Source organism: Drosophila biarmipes, chromosome X, assembly GCF_025231255.1.
Source record: "Drosophila biarmipes strain raj3 chromosome X, RU_DBia_V1.1, whole genome shotgun sequence".
Lineage (NCBI taxonomy): Eukaryota > Metazoa > Arthropoda > Insecta > Diptera > Drosophilidae > Drosophila > Drosophila biarmipes.
In genome coordinates, this window is record NC_066611.1 from 18,015,312 (window position 1) to 18,032,165 (window position 16,854).

Genomic DNA, 16,854 nt, shown 5'->3' on the forward strand with positions numbered 1-16,854 from the left:
CACATTTTGATTAACGCCATAATTGATGCGGAATTTCGCAATCAAAGTGGTATTAAAATAAATGTTGCCTCTAAATTGATACGCACACACAAGCGAGTGTGGTTTGTTTTTTAATCAGTGAGCTGAACAATTTCTGGCCACATTTAAATCATTAGTCATTATGACTTTCGACTTGTTGCGTGTGAGCCAGGCCAAGCATCTCGGAAATCGCGCTAATTTATCTCTTATAAGTAAAGCTTTTCGTCTTGTCTTTTTTCCTGTATTTTATTCGCAGCATTTTTCCCTTTTTGTATTTTTTGTGTGGCTCTGTTGGGCCACATTTCTTTCTTCTCGCTGCTGATGCGCCGCAGAAACAACAACGAAAAATAATAATAATAATAACAACGATGGCGACTCATTCACTTAGTCAGCAGACACTGGCCACTTGGATTTTGGCTCAGTCCAATGAACTGCAAAGATCTGCAGGCCAAAGGGAAAAAGATAATAAATAAGAGTAATCTGTGCAAACAGCATCGGTTAGGTGGACTCAAAATGTGAGCTAGCAGTTTTAGTTCAGATGGACTGCATAAAACTGCTTGATGTATTAAAAAAATATTTTATAATATTTTATAAAAATTATTTTTGAAATACATTTTTCCCCTTTGATTTGATCTAATATTTATATTTTTTCAAAACTTTACAAAGCAGATTCCTTACACCCAGCATATATTACAGAAATGCAAAGTAAACCGAAATATACATAAACTGCCCTCATAAACATAATGAACTCGATTCGACCGCTACAATTTTGATTAGATTCCTGAATATTCCTGACGTCATTCACTTTTTCGATAGGCATTTCTAAAACGTGTTTCAACCAAAACTAGCAGTGTCATAAAACAAAATCGTATAAAAACCCAATTCATTTGCACACAAGTTGAACGATTCTTGGGTTATAAAAATGTTAAATGCACACCAATATTTTGATGGCTGCGTTTAAGTCGCGGTTTCAGTTTGTAGCCCATCAATATAATTTAAACAGCCAGCTCGGGGCGAAATCCGTGTTAAGCTGCTTAAAATCGAACGAAAATAACTGCCAAAAATCTCCGAGCTTAATCATTTGTTGCGTGGCTCCTAAGCGATTTTTGTGAATGAATGTAGACATCAAAATAACAATAATTTGTGCGAAAAATAAAATGCCTGAAATTATATGGGGATATTAGCAAATACGCAAAGGAATGTGTGCAAAACTCTGCCCCCAATCACGGTTCTATGCTCCCTCTTGTTTTTTCTGGCAAAAAAAGAGCAACGCTAAAAATAGAGCAGCCGAATGTGCTGAAGTGTTCGTCTATAAATAAAACAAGAAAGTAAATCATCCACTCAGGTGGAATAATACCGTCTAGAAAGAAAGGAAAACAATGGAGTGAAGAGGTGTTAAAAATAACACACTCTCTCTCAGATAGTTTAGGCCTTTAACCCAACTTAAGACCTTACGATCGGTTTAAAAATATACATATGGCTTCTTTCTAATGTAAAAATGAACCGTTTATCTTGATAAATTAGGTGTTTGCGATAATGGGTTTGCCCTTTTAATGCGACTTGGGTTTTTATAACTATGTTTATATTTTTAATTTATTTTTCTTGACTTTCTTACAAATATAAAACTGCGTAAAAACAGCTTAAGTGGCTTAAAGTTCCATAATAACAATAAAAAAAAATTATAAACATTAAATTAAAAAAAAATTTAATAAGTTTCTCATATTGGTGTACCAAGTTAAGCCCCATTATTTTTAGGTAAATGTTGATCGATATCCTCCGATTAATCGCCAAACTCCCATCGCTAACGCTTTACACAGAGAGAGTGGGAGGAGGCAAGCTAATTGCTGTCGAGGCCAAAAACGATCTTTGGACTAATTGTTCTGGAAATTGCAAACGATCCAAACGATCTCACCCTCTCACCCAGCCTCCCACAGCCCCATCTCTTTTCAGCACACCTGTGGCCATCTCTCTCTGGCCCAGTGTGTGGTGTGTGGTGTGTGGTGTGCGGTGTGTGTGGACTGTCAGTCAATTAGAGCAAAAGCGCTGGAGAGATCATTAGAGTGCAACAAAAAGGATAGAAAGCATTTTGAGTGGCAGTGATAGATTGTTGAATTGTTAAAGAATTGCTAGATTGGCTGGCTGGCTGACTGGCTGGCCAGAATAGAAGAACTGTATTGGCATTCGGCCATATGCCATTTCTGGCCATACTTATATCAAACAGGAGCAGCAGCCGCATCAGTTGGAGCGGTTAAGTGACTAATTTATGGCCTTTTATGTAAGCCAAAGCAATAATACTGATTCCACACTCGCGTTTCAGTTTGAGTCTGACTATGAGCAGACTTCGGCTCTCGGTTCGAGCACTCTCTGCAATGGTAGCAATTCATCTAATTGCCGGTGACGGTGCCGTTTGATGGACAGCCCGCTGGACTGTATAAAGAGAATTATACAACAATCAGAACAGCAATAGGCCAGCCAAACCGGGCAAAGAACACAACTGAGCAGCGCGGCCAGCCATGCACCGACCATCCGCACAGTCTTATCAGAAGAGCCCACCTGTTGGTCGGGGGAAGCCCCTAGGGATCTGCCAGCCACCACAGCCCCATTCCCACTCCCATTCCCATCTCCCACCCACAAAAACAAGGCGCAAAACACCGTACACAATCTTTGCTACCTTGCCTCATTAATAGTTTCATCAATCTTTAAATCACAATTGTTTTTTAGAAAAATTTCAAGTATTAAACAAAATATTTCCTGAAAAGATGCTTTAAAAACAAGTTCGAGTCATGGTACACCCCTACACTTATTTCCACTGTAAACTCCCCAGTCTTCCCATTTTTTCTTTAAAAATGCAACTTTTTCCCCAGATAAGCCTAATTTCTTCGGGACATTTATTGCCTTTCATCAGCCAGCTCTTTTCTAATGACTACTACAACCAATCTTGGTTTGTTTATCAAACTGAGCACCGTGAAGTCTTTCCTCGTCTCCTCTCCATTCTCCATTCTCCTACCTCATCAGCTTTGACTTAAATAGATAACATATATTAGCTTCTATATTTATGTGCTCCCCAACGTTTTGATGAATCAAAGAATTTATAAATGGGGTCTTAGAAAAAGGGGACCTAAACCAAACTATCTTAACTTAAACTCCCCTTACCTTTAAGAAAAACCAACCTTAACAAAAGTAACTCGACTTAAACTCCCCTTTAAAACTCCAATAACTACTTAGGCCCTCTTCTCTATCTAGGATAACGATCTCTTAGCTGTACAAAATCTTCTTTTGATTTTCTCACACACGTTTTCCATATTGTCATCAATTGGCGGAAATCAATCAAAGCAGCTTTAGCCATTCACCCGAATTTTCTCCTCGAGGAAGTGAAAACTCTTGAATGAAAATCATCAACGAACGCGACGTCTTCAGGTCGCCCCATTATTATATTTGAGTTTTATAGTTTAAAGTGCCCGAATGGAGCTTAAATCACAGTCTAATGAGACACGACGACAGCTTGGGAAGCTCTAGAAAAAAAATCAACCGATATCCAAACTTTTCACACACATCCCAAAGCCGAATCTACATAAATCAATAAAAGATATATCTAAAAAAAAAGGAAGATTTTTTAAGAACCAATCAAAGTGACATTAGGAACCCGCTAGTGTCATAAAAACAAACAAAAACCTGAAAGCCATGAAAGCAAATTTTCTTTCCTGCTTGTGGGTACTTGGAAAATCATTCTAGGGTTCGCTTTTATCTTTACTGCAGGCCAAGAAAAGGTGTTAGAACAGGTGCACCACCATCATCATCGAAAGATGATGGGAATTCAGCCTACTATAGCCCACTACGCCATACCCGAAAGCGAGTATCTATTTTATACACAACAAAATCGGTTTATATTTGTTTTTATTGCGCATACGCAGTGTGCCTCTTTGGGTCGCTCTGGTTTACGATGAGATCGCAGCCCAGCCGCAACGGAAGTCATTTGTCCGGGTCTCCGAGTCAACAAAACCTACCTAGAAGCACACGAAAAAACCGAATCCAAGCTTAGAATCGGCTTTGTAGAAAAAGAACAAGTAGTAGTCGGAGCAGAAAAAACACAAGAAGCCCATAGAGCTCAGTACTCAGCACTGTACTTGCTCGTTTCTGTGGTTGCTCTTAGGATTACGTCACTGTCACAGTGCAAGGTAAAAATGAAAGGGGAAATGTTGAGCACAGACATATATCCTATAATATTTTGCAAACAAAATAACAATATTTTTCTACTATAATAGTTTAGTTAATCTATTTTTGGAACGACAAAAATAAATAAGAATATTAAAAATGATATACCTATCATATACCTATCATACACCTATCCTATACTTATCCTATATCTATCCTATACTTATCCTATATCTATCCTATATTTATCCTATATTTATCCTACATCTGTCCTATACCTATCCTATACCTATCCTATACCTATCCTATACCTATCCTATACCTATCCTATACCTATCCTATACCTATCCTATACCTATCCTATACCTATCCTATACCTATCCTATACCTATCCTATACCTATCCTATACCTATCCTATACCTATCCCATACCTATCCCATACCTATCATATACCTATCCCATACCTATCATATACCTATCCCATACCTATCCTATACCTATCCTATACCTATCCTTTATCTATTAATTATATGTTTTCTCTGTAATTTCAAAGTCTTTATGAATGTACTTTAAAAATATACTATTCTGAGTGCCTACTGATAGAATTGTTGGTTAAATAGATGATTTTGCAAGGTACAAATTATAGATATGACATACCAGTATCCAAAACGATGTAGGGGACAGCCATAATCCGTTGCTGGCTAAACTGGCAATGGAGAGACCTGGGAATCGCATAGCCCGGCCAATTATCGTTAGGGTAATGGATGCTGTCTGTCACATTTCGCCGGCCAGGCCGCGGATGACGAGGAAGATGATGAGGAGCGGCTAGGCCAGTAGTTCCCATGGTCGAATCGTTATATATAAAGTACAGCTAGGCCGATCTGCTGAGCCATGCCAGCTGACCAGAGTGCAAGAAGAAGAACAACTCAATCAAGCGAGTGCGAAACTTCAAGTTCATCGCGATCTCCATGCCGTGGATGGGAACCGAGCGTGTCCATTACACTTGTCCCTCTGCCCAGGTCGGTGCACTGAGAGAAACGGAAATTAGTTAAATGAATGCTTATATCTCAGGCGAGCGAAAGCTCTATAACCAACCCTTGCTAAACTTTAGTTTGAACTCTAAGATGGCATTAAAAAGTATTAAATAATACTAAATAAATTCTTAATATGTTCTATCAGTATTGTTTAAATTTTTGTATATGTTGTCTAAAGCTAATATTTTATTTTATATTTGTAATATTTAAAATATTATTTTTATTTTTTTTAATTTTTCTAAAATTAATAAATCATTTTAAGCCGCATAAAAAAATACATTTTTGTTCTAGGAGTCACTTTAAATTACATTAACAATATACAATTTGTTCCATTTTGTCATAAAAGTGTCAGAATATATTTGAAATACCCCCTGGGATTTTTCTCAGTGTTTTTCTATGAATGCCTGTGAGATTCTCTGGCCATGACAAGCGCGGGCCCAATGCTAATGCCGATGTTAATGCTATTATTATTGTTGCTATTTGCGCTACTGTTGCCCGAAGGCGTTAAGAACTACAAAATAGCGACAAAGTGTAAGCTTAACCGAAGAGGAAGCCGGCGAAAAAATAGAAAAAAAAACCGAACAACAATCGCACCAGGCTGAAAAATTACATTGGGAAATCCGATTAGCCGACCGTTCTGCGGAACCTCAAGATCGCTTTTCGGAGTCAATGGTTTGTGGAATTGGATAATGCAGGGATTACATTATCGTTGGATCTCAAAGTTTTTGGTTGGGCGGCACAAGCATTTTGTAAATTGAAGTCCTTTCTCATAGAAACTTATAGAATTCATTTTTAAATTGGTATGAAACAATGATTTCTAAACTAATTTATTCACCAACCCATGATTTTACTTTCCTTTTCCTAGTCAGTATCTTTAAGATACTCATGTTGGTCACCCTGTCTTGGCTCTGCCTGTCGAGAATTTCCTTTATTTCGCTGACAAATAAAACAAATACTTATCAAAGCAGGTGAAATGCACAAATCCCTACCCACCGACCACCAATTTTATGGCCCCTTGGGCATTTCGGAAGTTCTTTCTTTCAGCTCCAATACGCTTTTTAGTGCGCTTTGTTCGTACTCATTTCCATTTTCGGGTATCGGCCATCGGCCATCGGATGCCTTTTGTTGGGCATTTGCCTTCTTTTATTTTTAATAAGAGTGACATTCGCTTATCAGAGTGGGGCTGCGTGTAATATTTATGTGGCATTTTGTCACCGCGACACCGTTCGTGGTGCTGGTGACCTTTCTCCCCTCGCCGGCCGGTCGGTCGGTCAACTACTTGAAAGAAAATTTAAATTTTAGCATAAATTTATGGGATGGCCGGCAGTCGAACATTCTCAGCGACATCATCATCATTGCTTTTAGTATCACCGCGGCGGTATTTGTTTTGTGAGTGCATTTATACATTTAAGATGCGATATTTGGTGGTTTATGGAGCAACGACGACGGCTTCTGCTTCGACTTGGGAACGGTACTTTTTCCGACACCCTACTATTTTTTATCGAATTTTAGGGAAATCTATGGAATTTTAGAGGATTTTCGAAAATTGTTTTTTTTTTTCTTAATTTTTTGCCAGCTAAAACATGATATTAAACAAACAAAAAAGTATATTTAACATAAAAAAATATAATGAAATATAATTAAAAATAATTCTACATAAATTCAAATTTATATTATTATTTTATAATAAATATAAAAAAAAAATGTTGATTATAAATAAATAAAAACTATATCCAATATAAAAATTTAACATAACATTTTTAAATATAAATTCAAATTCGATAAAAATACAAAATCGATTTTTCAAATTGTAAACAAATTAAATTTAAAAATATACATATACAAAAATATTTAAAATAAAAAAATGTCTGCAGGAAGCTACCTATGTATTCGACCAGTACCAAAAAAAGAACAACCAGAATCAAATTTATAAATAAATAAAAGTTATATCCTATATAAATATTATATAAAATACATTTTTTAAGACATAAATTCAAATTCGATAAAAATACAAAATAAACTTGAAAAAATTAGATTTTTCAAATTCTAAACAAATTAAATTTAAAAAGATACATATAAAAAATATATTAAATATTAAAAAATGTCTGCAGGAAGCTACCTATCTATTCGACCAGTACCAAAAAAAGAACAACCAGAACCAAAACCCCTCCACATTCGATTGTCCACCTCCCACCAACGAAAAAAAAAAGAAAAGGGGCGTTTGGACATTTCTATTCCTTTTGGCCAGCAGCCCATTCATTGATACTTTGTGGACCCTTCTCTCACTCGGCGAGTGAGTGGAGCTTGTCCAGTAAATTAGCATTAACATTCATTTGGTTTCCAGACCGATTCGTTTGTTTGTTTGTATTGCGCGAGCTTAGTGGCCAAAAGGGTTTTTGTATTTAAGCCAAGAGAGCTCGAGAGCTGATTTCAATGCAATGCTAGGGACGAACGCATTTATCATCGATAGCCGGCATTGATATGCTAAACTGCAGTTGACTTTTCTCGGTATTCCAATAGTCAGTGTGCCAACTTGTATACGAGTTTGAGTGTGGAGATACATATCTCAGCTCGGTTTACATATCCCCATTTCTTTGGGGCTTTGGCTTTCGGTTTTGGTCGGGGTTTTGCTTTTTTATCAATCAAGTTCCCTGCGGTGCGGCGTGTTGACGTCTCTCTTATTACAACAGCATGATTATGGCGTATTAGCCCTATTAAGTGTCGCATGACATCGATGTTGACTCAAGGTGTTAGGGTGTGTCATAATACTGGATGAGGCGGGCTGCGGGAAGTCGGATAGTCGGGAACTCGGGATCTTGGGGTTTCTGAGATGGGCCGAGCCGAACTGTGCTCATTGTATGGCCCCTCGAAGGTGAATGTAAGTCTGCTCTTTGCCTATTCTATTTTAAATTGCATATGTAAGTACTTACCAGGAATTTCCGTTTTATGAGTTCTGGAAAAAAAAATAAAAATAATATAACATGTTGTTTTCAATCGCTTTTAAGTTGTAGTTATTATAAAATGTAACAGAAGATACAAGGCTTAAAAACGTAGTATACAAAATGTTCGGTTATTAGTAGTTCTAAAAAGAAGGCACGCAATTCTTCTACTCTAAAAAAAAAAATAAAAAAGAACAAAAATAAAAGAAAAAAAAGGGAAAAATTAAAAATTAATAAAAAATGAAAATAAAAGAAAAAAAAGAAAGCTAAAAATAAAGAATAAGAGAAAAAGTTTGCTTTTAATAAAAGTTTATTCAAACAACCAGAGGCGGTATTCAAGTTAAAGCACAGATTAAAATCTAAATATAATGTCTATATATCATACAGTTACATTTCTACACTAAACAATCCAGAATTTGAACTTGTCGTATTTTTTGTAATCCAATTATACCCATTTAATAGTATAATAGTATTTCTATATAAAAACCAAATAAAGTTGCCTCTCTATGACATTTTTTTCGGTGTACCCATTTACCACCGGGCAACAGGAAGCGGACAGGAAATTCGCGATTAGTCAAATTAACGGTCGCATGGCACAATTAAGCTAAGCCAAACCAAACCCAACGCGATAATAGAAGCCAGAGCCCATTCAATTATCCAAATTGCTATCGCTTCGCATGGATTTCGATTGGCATCAAGAAAAGCCACTCGATCTCGCTCTTGTAATGCCCTCAAAGTCAAACTTAATTTCGGATCACCTTGAGAGCCGCACCACAAAAAATCAAGATTTACGAAAAAAAAAAAAAAAAAAAAAAAAAAAAAAAAGAGAAAAGAAAAAAGGGTGGTGCCCCATGGTAAATATTCTGGAAGTGCTACCTGATCATTGCATAATTGCTGCCAATGAACAGCAGGCGACCCGAGTTACATAAGACAGAAATAAAAGGTTGGGAAAGAGAGTGGGAAACGCTTGGAGTAGAAGTATGATGTAAAGCGGCGGGAAAGCAGCCACAACTCCATCAGCAGACAATGTTCCGGAGAAAAAGGAAAAGAAAAACACACAAGCTACGGTAATGACAATAACAACAGCCGAGCGCAAAAAATGCTCAAGTGCGGTAAATGGCCAAAAAAAAAATGGTAAAAAATAGATAAAAAAAATATTATAAAGGTAAAAATAAACAGCGCTGGCGAGTCAAGTTGCTTCTTGCTGTACGTGGCTTTGCACTGGTGTCGGTGTCTAAGTCTAAGCCCCGCCGCCTGTGTGCGTGAGTATCTGTGTGAGTACGTGCAGACACCCAAAAACCCGCCCCAATCCGCCTCGACAAAGGCGGAAAAATCAAAAGGTGCCCAAAAAGCTCAGCCACAACAACTGTGCAGTGGCCCTACCAAAAATACAAATTAAAAAATCATTTAAAAAATACAGATATTAGGACAGTATTTATAAGGGTTTTAACAAGGATAAATAACTTTTTTCTTTGATTAAAATAAACCAGCAACGCAAAATAAAAAATAAATGTAATTTAAAAAAAAGCCCCAAAAAATAATATGAAAGTATCACAACAAAAAGCCTAAAACCATAATTGTTGTAGTAAAATACAGAACAATTTCAAACAATTAAATCCACCGACAATTTAATTTGGATATTTTTTTAGTGTTTATACAAATTTTAAATTGTATAAAATATTTCACAAAATCTATTTAAATTATTTTTCTTCCTGACATGTTTTTTTAAATTTATCTTTAAAAAATGTGTCTTGAAATTTATCATAAAAAGTATCTCAAAGAGTATTTTTATATGTATCTTAAAATGTAAATCTTATTAATGTTCTATAAATATTTTTTGTTCTTAAGATGTACCTTAAACGTTATCTTGAAGTGTGGCATAAAATGTATCTTAAAAAGTATCTATAAATATTGTTGTAATGTTCTATAAATATTTTTGTCCTTGAGATGTACCTTAAAATGTATTGTTATATATATATATTGCTTGGTATCTTAAAATGTATTGTTATATATATATATTGCTTGGTATCTTAAAATGTATTGTTATATATATATATTGCTTGGTATCTTAAAATGTATATAATAAATAGTATCTTAATATGTAAATTAAAAAGGTAAATCTATAGATATTCCAGAGACAAGACCATTTACAAAGTAATTCCTTATTTTAAACGTTATCTTGAAATGTGGCATAAAATGTATCTTAAAAAATATCTATAAATATTGTTGTAATGTTCTACAAATATTTTTTGTTCTTAAGATGTATCTTAAAATGTATTTTTATATATAGCTTAGTATATTAAAATGTATCTTAAAAAGTATCTTAATATGTATTTTTGAATGTAAATCTATAGATATTCCAGAGACAAGACCATTTACAATGTAATTCCTTATTTTAAACGTTATCTTGAAATGTGGCATAAAATGTATCTTAAAAAGTATCTATAAATATTGTTGTATTGTTCTATAAATATTTTTGTCCTTGAGATGTATCTTTAAATGTATTTTTATATAAAATGTATCTTAAAAAGTATCTTAATATGTATTTTTGAATGTAAATCTATAGATATTCCAGAGACAATACCTTATTTTAAACGTTATCTTGAAATGTGGCATAAAATGTATCTTAAAAATATATATAAATATTATATTATATATTAAATATAAATATTGTTGTAATGTTCTATAAATATTTTTTGCTCCTAAGATGTATCTTAAAATGTATTTTTATATAAATATATACTTTATGTATCTTAAAAAGTATCTTAATATGTATTTCTGAATGTAAATCTATAGATATTCCAGAGACAAGACCACTTACAATGTAATTCCCCATTTTATTTATCCCCAACTCTTTGCAAAAACCAAGCTACCCAACTGGCGTACCGCACACCTTGGTTATGACCAAAAGCCGAATAAAAAATCAAGCCACTTATTACCACAAGGTACCGGGCAGACGGCCAGCTTGTTCTCGTTGCTGCTGCTGTTTGCTGTTGTTGTACTTGTCGTGTTCGACTGCGAAACACAAAAAATCAACCAAAAAGCGCCAGCAAAGAGTACAGACATCGGAGAAGGAAAAAAATCCGACCGACAGCCAAAAGACCGAAAAACAAAAACCAACAAAAAAATGCCAGACTCCACAGCCACAGCCAGCAAAGCCTGGGCTTCGGCTCTTTGCACGTGATACATTCATCATGAACTTGAATTTGAATTTTAAGTTTAATGGTTAATCCATTGTGGCTGTTGCTGCTCGTTTTTGTTGCTCTTGTGCAGGCAACAATTTGCGAGCACTTGTTACCAATATTGTTGCTGCTGCGCTGCCTTTGTTGTTTCTCGTTCTTGTGTCTGGGTCTTTGGATTTTTTCTCCGATTTTCGGGCCGAGCTGAGGGAACAAAAACAAAAAAGCCGACAATTGCAGTCGTTACTTTTGTTGTTGTCACTTGCACTTGCACTTGTTGCGTTGTTGCCTTGTTGCGGCCTTTATCGCCCTCATCATCGTGATGAGTATTATTGTATAACGCTGAGGATTCCCCCGCCGGGCGCACCGAAAACACACAACAATACTAATCCCAGCTGAGCCGCAAGGTTTTCCAGGGCCACGCCCCCGCCCCTGCCCCCGCCGCAAGCCTGAAGTACGCCCATCTATGCGTAACCTGCGAAAGATGCGAAAATCTGTTGACAGGACATCCATTGTCCTGAGGGTTTTGTTTTGTGGGCGGCAAACGGAAAAAATGCAAATCCTTCCCAAGAAACAAGTGGCAAGATGGGAGGATAAGATCCTGATTGAAGTATTTGCCTTCTCTTCTATAAAATTTCAAAGTTTCAAGTTTGTGTTCTACGTCTTTTGTTTGTTAGAAAAATTCTAGGAAATTAATTTTTGTTTTATGATAAAAATATATACATTATTTCATAGAACGACTCATGCCAGTTCGTTTTCTAAGTCATTTGTTTAAAAACAAGAGCAAATTACGGTTGAATAAAAAGTACAAAAACAACTAAATTTATTGGGTAAAGTCGCAAGTTTGTGTCTTGAGTCTTTTGTTTTTCAAGAAAAACATGTAATTTCAACTTTAAATTTAAAAATTAATTTTAATTAACTTCCACAAGACTCATTTCAGTTCGTTTCCTAAGTCATATGTTTTCCCCTATTCATTTAGTGCAAATTTGTTCTTCGAAAAAATAATAAAACATCTAAATTAATTGTGCAATTTAAAATATCAATAAAACTGATAACCCCATTTAATCATGCTCATTTATTTAAAACTGAAATAAATCGAAGCTTTAAGTGGATGAGAACGCGGCCAATAAAAGGCCATTAATAATGTATCCACGAAATATACCGGACTTTCCTCCGCTGCAGAACAAATAAAGCATACAAAATCCAGACTCCATATGGACTTAAGAGTATATTTGCTTATTTTATAGACCGCGTGTACGCACATAAATGTATCTCATTCTGAAACAATCTCATTATAATTGCAATCAGGTTTCCATGATGTTCAGTTTTTTCTGCTTGCGTTTTTTGAAATTAGTCAAAAAACGTGCGCATGACGCTTCAGTGGGGGGGCGAATCCACCTGGGGGGTGGGGCGCCCTGTGCGAATGCGTGCGCTCTCTTAAATGAATTATGAATAAAGTAATCAGTGGGCACCTTTTTTTCAAACCGCTGACGTGAGGGCCACGTTGGCAACTAATTTCGACCTTGCATACAATTTTAATTAAGTTTTTTCTGCCTTTTTTGTTTCTGTTCATGTGCACATGGTTATACACTTATTTTTATATATATCACATACCATAAACGAAGAGGCAGCAGCAGCAGCAGAAACAGAAGGGTGTCGACAGCCCCGCCGATGACAATGATAATTTGTAAGCTAAAGTTAATTTTCAACTACGTTTTACGTGTTGTCTGCGACGTAAGCCATAAAAAGTGGGCAAGGAAACCCGTGAAAATGATCAAGTTCAACTTGGGAATCGCTCGACTGAAGGTGGAAATTTTTTGAAAATACTTCTTATCCATTGGCCCTATAGGTTCTTATATTTTATTATTGTTTCAGCCCATACTTTGTACTAAAAAAATGAGCATTTTAAGAAGATTTTTCTAACAGAAAATACTTTTAAATCAAGATCTGAAAGATCTTTATTTTAAGGATTATATATATAGGATACATATGTTATCCTTAGACATATCTATTCCCCATATCCCTTTATTTATTTACGTTCTCCCAGGACGCCCAAATCTTCTCCAACGCAACACCAGATTCTTCAGCTCCCTTCCTTCAATTCTCCTCCCTCGAGAGGCTCCGGGCTCCGTCTTCTTCAGCTCTTTTTACTTTTTCCTCTCCTCACCGCGATCGCCGTTGCATATTTTCAATTTTTTGCATTTTCAACATAAATTAGCCGTCTCCCAGTGACCCCCAACACAAGTTCCTCTCCTTCGTGCCATCGCGCCTGCGTCTTTTCGCTCTTTTTGGCCAGAAATAGACATCGGTTAGGCCAAGAAGAGCAGAATTCCTGCCATCGGAAAGGAACGTGGACAAAACAGGCATTGGAAAAAAGTGAAGCGTTAATAAAACGGCACAAAAGGAACACACACCGCAGCAAAGACAACGCAACGGGTTAAAAGGGGCGATGGAGCCGGGGGGGCGTGGACCAGGCACCAAGCGGAGTCTGCAGAAGATGTAACCAAAGTCCAGGCCCACGATCATCATCATCATCATCAGCCTCATCCTCATCATTGGCATGGTGATGCAAAAGAACCCAAAGAAGCTCCAGAGCAAAGAGTGATGAGAGAAGATGTGGAAGATTTTAAGGAGGAGGGGGTCGCCTTCGGTTGCTGCATTCGCGAAGATACAAAAACCGTCGGGAGTATAGGAGACGTGGTATCTCGCAGTTTACCTTAGAGCTTAAAGAGAAGTCCTAGTTTCTGAAGACTATAACTTAGCTAAAAATAGTTGGATCTTTGATTTTTTTGCTTTGGATTGAGTACGTTTATCCTATATCTTATATTAATAGAAGATTTCTAGGTAACTAAGCATGTATTTTTTTTAATCTTAATTTGACAATTTTAAAGCGACTTGAAGTTCCATTTGGCATCCATCAGGAACTTAAATCTCAAAGATAAAATAGGTTTCTTCTCAAATACTTAACTTAAAAAATATAACACTTCAACTGAAAAAATGTCTTTAAATTTTAATTTAAAATTTAGTTTAGCCTTCTTTTAGGTACACCTAAGATCTGAATTCCAATCAATAAATGTATCACAATATCATCTCACTAAGAAGTAAACTTAGGGGATACACAAAAATCGATTCCGAGGGATATCTGATATCTGGTATCCCATATCCCATATCCCATATCCCATGTGTGTGGGGTTTTGGGCGTTGGGTTTGGTACCGGGTACTGCAGGAACCTCTTCTGCTGCTTCTCCGGCGGCTTCCTCCTCTGTTTCATGTGCTCCCTCCGCTTTGGTCGCGTCTTCAATTGCTGTTGTTGTTGTCAGGCGTGTGCGGTGCGCGTTGAATCCGCTATAACAGTGTTAGTACGTTAGTAGGTATACAAACAGGTAAAACAGGTATTCTCCGCCGCTCTGCCCATGCTCATCATCATCGCGATCATGACCACCGTAATGATGATGTTCTTTTGCCGCTGCTGCTGCCGCTGCTGCTGCTGCTGCCTGTGCTCCTCCGTCTCCTTCTTGCTCTACCACCACAATGGGCTGGCTGGCAAGCTGCTTCTTACCTCACTTGAAGCATTATTTCAGCGAGTCGCCGTCGATGACGACAATTGAGCAAATAAAGATAAAACTACAACAAAAACACTATAGGAGCCCAGCGAAAAACGAATTGCTCCGAACGGTAGTTCAGCTATATTCAGTATGTAAGTATCTTATAGTTTCATCCTATAGTTTGTTGATCGGATCACTCCAGTAAAATGTTTAAAATAAATTTGTAATTGATTTTTTCAATATTTCCGTTTATAAATAAAATGCTGCATGGAAAATTAAATACTAAAAAAGTAAATACTTTACAAGTCTATATTTTTTTTAATCATTTAATGCAATTAAATATTTTGTGTGCAACACCCGCAGGAAGAGTGAGTGAGATCGGGCGATGCAAGCGCATTGAGGCCCAAAGGAACACATTCTTAAACACAGCAATTACCCAGCGAAATGGGCTTTGGTGGGCCAAGAGGCGGCTGGCGGGCCGAAGATGCAGACAGTAAGAACGAGAAAATTCTACTGGCTCTGTGGGCCCAGCGAACCTCCACCAACCCACCCACCCCCTGAAGAAACCCCACCCAACCAACTAGCCAAGAACCAAAGCCAAAGTCAAGGCATTAACAGCCCAGTGAACACAACACTCACACACTTGCCATGTGCAATTCTACGCGCACTTCGGAGTATATATATATCCGTACATACATATGGATCTGGGGGGTAGTGTGGGTTTGGGTCTATACCTTCGGTGGCCTAGGTCTGGGCCAACAACAATAACCAGCTCGGCTCTCATTGGGGTTTGCAATCAAGCGCTTGAGATTCGCTTTTGGTTACAGATCTTGATCCACTATCTGCTCTATCTAAAACCCTGATTGAATAAAATATGAAAATAAATGCATTTGGAGCAGCGGAGTGTACAAAAAACAAAGCAAAAGGTATTATATCTTTTTCGTTACATAAAATTTTGTTAAAAATTTCCATCCCTTAAAATTAAAAGTAAAAGAAGTAGAAATCTTCGTGCATTTGAGGATGATAACAAATGTTTCGAGGGACCAAAATCAGTGTTTAACTCGGTTCTGGGCCAGAACACTTGCAATTTGGCCAGCGAGCGGCTTTTTGAGTGAGAGTGAAGTTGGCGCAGGAACAATGCAGCAGCAGCAAAGACGACAACAACCACACAGGGAGGTGTTCTTCAGAAGGCTCCACCGATCGAGAGGAAAAGAACCATAGGCAGACCCCTGATAACGCCAACATCACGACATTAACATTGCCGCTGCCTCAACGGCAAAGTCACAGTCAAAGCCAAAGTTGCCAACAGGTTTTCAGAGCCTGCCTCTTCGGGCCGAGATTCTTCAATGCGCTCTTCGTAGATTCTCTCGCGATACACATCGATACACAGGCGAAAAATCTCGAAGAATATTTGTTGAATGAACATAAAATATTAGTACTAACAGCATTTGTTTGATTTAGTTAAAAAAGATTTACGAGCATGGGTGGGTCTTGAACCCGAACGTCTTTTGGCAATCTTAAAAGTATATACTACTACATATTGATTATATTATTCTCTCATTTTGTACTCTTAGTACTAAATATTTATTATTTATTTATTATATGGCAATATTTTTTTGTGTGTAACTCTCTCTCACCTGCCAAAGAGGCTTCGTTTTCAGTTTCGGCTATGAGCTCGTCTTCGTTTTTACCTTCGGCACGTTGCTCTCTCGCTCTCTGGCTCACCTTTTCGCCGCACACCAGCTCAAAGTTAGCTGTAAATTTGTTACGTCGCCGCAGAAGAGAACATGCGTGCGCTAGTGTGTGCCACACAGGTGTGCGACGCTCTGAATTCGCCGTCGCTTACATCACTCGCTCTGGATGTGTGTGTGTGTGTGAAATAACGTTAGTTATCCGTTGGGGCAGCGCACCTGTGCGAGCCGGAAAGAGATGGAGCTAGGCCAGCCGCTCTCGCTGCCTGGGTATCTCCTTCCTTCTCTCTCCCTC

General features: G+C 37.2%; 2 long non-coding RNA genes across 3 annotated transcripts in view; one reads left to right on the forward strand and one right to left on the reverse strand.

Moving 5' to 3' along the window:
- LOC122818592 (uncharacterized) overlaps positions 1 to 16,854 on the reverse strand; it is a 128,765-nt gene that overhangs the window by 93,919 nt on the left and 17,992 nt on the right. Inside the window, exons 2-3 of one of the 2 annotated variants that reach the window (XR_006368075.2) lie at positions 8,136 to 8,158; positions 4,829 to 5,199 (exon numbers count right to left, since the gene is read on the reverse strand). This is a non-coding gene — a long non-coding RNA (uncharacterized LOC122818592). The remainder of the gene's footprint in view (positions 1 to 4,828; positions 5,200 to 8,135; positions 8,159 to 16,854) is intronic. The other variant, XR_006368076.2, reaches the window with a different exon arrangement.
- Positions 14,421 to 16,286, forward strand: LOC127010503 (uncharacterized). Its single transcript, XR_007763253.1, has 3 exons — positions 14,421 to 15,158; positions 15,232 to 15,794; positions 15,857 to 16,286. It is a non-coding gene; the product is annotated as an uncharacterized LOC127010503 (long non-coding RNA).